This window comes from Carlito syrichta, unplaced genomic scaffold (assembly GCF_000164805.1).
Source record: "Carlito syrichta isolate Samal-C Ts95f unplaced genomic scaffold, Tarsius_syrichta-2.0.1 Scaffold314018, whole genome shotgun sequence".
Lineage (NCBI taxonomy): Eukaryota > Metazoa > Chordata > Mammalia > Primates > Tarsiidae > Carlito > Carlito syrichta.
The window spans coordinates 286,338-289,417 of record NW_007258114.1 but is presented as its reverse complement, the minus strand read 5'-3'; positions in this window follow the sequence as shown (position 1 = coordinate 289,417).

Here is a 3,080-nt window from a genome sequence, read left to right as displayed (position 1 = left end):
GCCGCCGCCTCCCCAAGTGCCGGCCTCACAGGCGCGGCCCACCGCCCCCGGCCGGGAGAAAGCAGACAACGAAGCGGCTAGAGCGGATCTTAGATGCGAACGTCCTCGCCCCGGAGGACTCGAGACGGCTGTGACCCAGCTCTTCATGCCCCCCGGTCATCGCTGCCCCGACCCAGAAGCAGGAGATTCTGTTCGCCCCGAAAGCCCTGGGGACCGCTTCCCCGGCCGTTAGACTTCTTGGCTTCAACCTCACATAAGGGGAATCCACTCTTTTGATCCTGGCTTTTCTATTCCTGATGCATTTTTTCCTTTTAAGGTCAACTTTATTAAGTCTAACTTACAGTAAAACGAACCCATTTTAAGCGTATACGTTGAGATTTGACAACGCTTTAACGCGGAACATCCCCTAATCAAGATTATAGAACATTTCCATTCTTCTAGAAGGTTGATTTGTGCCTCTCTGAAGTCAAGCTCCTCTCCCCTCTCCCCAGGAAACTACTAATCTGCTTTCTGTAACTGTAGATTAGATTGGGGTTGGTTTTTTTTTTTTGAGTTGGAGTCTCACTCCGTCGCCCAGGCTGGAGTGCAGTGGCACACTCATGGCCACCCCAGTGTCTACCTGCTAGGCTCTGGTGGTCCTTCCGCCTCAGCCTTCCAAGTAGCTGGAACTACAGGTGCACGCTACCGTGCCCGGCTAATTTTTGATTTATTGCAGAGACGAGGTCTCACCAAGTTGCCTGGGCTGATCTCAAACCCACGGGCTCAGGCAATCCACTCACCTCGGCCTCCCAAAGTGCTGGGGTTACAGGCTGATCAGATTGGTTTTGTGAAGGGAGGCATGTATTAAGCACTCTTTTTGGTCTGCCTTCCTCTTGTTCAGCATGTTTGTGAGGTTTATCTGTGCTGTTTTCCAGTGGTTTATCCCATGTAGCACAGTTTTTGGCTAAAAGCCTAGAGCTCAACCAGGTGTAGTGCCTCACATCTGCAATCCCAGAACTTTGGGAAGTTGAGGTGGGAGATGGTTTGAGCTCAGGAGTTCCAGACCAGTCTGGGCAACATAGCAAGAACTCAGCTCTACAATAAAAAAATTAGCTGGGGACAGTGGTGCGTACTTGTAGATCCAGCTACTCAGGAGGCTAAGGTGGGAGGATCATCAAAGTTCAAGAGGTTGAGGCTTCAGTGAGCTGTGATTGTGCCATTCTACTCCAGCCTGAGCGACAGAATGAGACTCTGACTCAAAAAAAAAAAAAAGCATAGAGCTTGCATAAAACTTCCTGTACATGGCCTTGATCTTGATTTAACAACTCTTTAAGGTTCTATCTAGTAGATGAAACTGACTTTGCTAATGAATCTTCTGCCTTGGGCACTAAGGCTATTTCCAAATGTAGGGGCAGAAAAGGTGTGACCCCTCTCCTCACCTGCCATCAGAGTCACGGCCAACAGTCCTATAGCAAGAGAAAAGCATGGCACATTTATTTAATCAAAGTTTTACTCGACATGGGAGACTTCAGAAACAGAGATTCAAAGACCTGGGGAAACTGTGTGTGCTTGGGCTTGGGTTCGAGAAGAATGGGAGTCATGTAGAAATGGGGCTGGGGCTGGGTGTGGTGGCTCATGCCTGTAATCCCTGCAATTTGAGAGGCCAAGGTGGGAGGATTGCTTGACCCCAGGAGTTTGAGACCAGACTGGGCAATGTAGTGAGACCTTGACCAGGCTGGATGGAGTACAGTAGTGGCGCAATCATGGCTCACTGCAACCTCATCCTCCTGAGCTCAGGCGATTCTCCCATCTCAGCTTCCCTAGCAGCTGGAACTATAGGCGTGTGCCACCATGCCTGGCTAATTTTTTGATTTTTTTTTTTTTTTTAGTAGAGACAGAGTCTCGTGATGTTGCCTAGCCTGGTCTTGAATTCCTGGCCTCAAGTGGTCCTCCCACCTCAGCTTTCCAAAGTGCTGGGACTACAGGTGTGAGCTACTGTGTCTGGCTGATTTATTTATTTTTTTGTTGCGACGCGGTCTCACTATGTTGCCTAGGCTGGTCTCTGACTCCTGGGCTCAAGTGACCCTCCCGCCTCGGCCTCACAAAGTGCTGGGATCACAGGTATGAGCCACCGTACCTGGCCTAAAGGATACTTTTCTTCTGCAGGGGTCATTTTTGGGGTCCCCAAAGCCCCTCACAACCCTCCTACCTGTGGGCTGGCTTCCTTCTCTCTCACACTCCCTCTCTCGGGCTACCCCAGACCTGCTGCTTGGAGACCTGGCCTCCAAAGGGGTGTAGGGGTCCCTTCTCCCTCCACAGTGCTGGGCGTGCTAAGGTATCTGGAAGCCCCCTGCTGACTTGAGTTCAGAGCCTTCCCCCTGCCCTGGCCTCACTCCCCCACGTGGGAAGTCAGTTCAGAGCAGCAGAGAAAGGGTAGTGCTGGAGGTCTTGCCCTGTGGCCTGGGACAACCCCGGTTCCTCTCTCTGCCCTGGACACACCCACAACGAGGGTAAAGGCTCAGCTTCAGGCTGAGTCCCCTCTTTCCTGTCACCCCAGCTCAGCTCCTCCCCAAGGGAGGGAGGCCCAGGGAGGCTGAGTTCTTTTTTTTTTTTTTTGAGTTGGAGTCTCACTCTGTCACCCAGACTGGAGTGCAGTGGCCGCTCCCAGCCACCGCATCCTCGACGTGCTGGGCTCTGGCGATCTTTCCACCTCAGCCTTCTGAGTAGCCGGAATTACAGGCATGCGCTACCACGCCCGGCTGATTTTTTGATTTGTTGTAGAGATGAGGTCTCGCTGCCCAGGCGGATCTCGAACCCGCGGGCTCAGGCAATCCACTCACCTCAGCCTCCCAAAGTGCTGGGATTATAGGCTGAGGTTGAGTTCTGTAGAGGACAGGCCCCAAGTAAGATCCCCACAGGCCATGACACTCTGGCGCTTGTGTCTAGGAAGCGTGGCAGCTGAGGGACAGACCCTCTCATGCGGGACTTTCCAGGCCTGGAAGGTAAACAGGCCTTGCATGCCCAGCTGGGGTAAGAGGGCGGGGCCTGGGAGTCCAGCCTGGGGCAGGATCCTGGGACTGACGAGGTGGTACTGGGTTTTT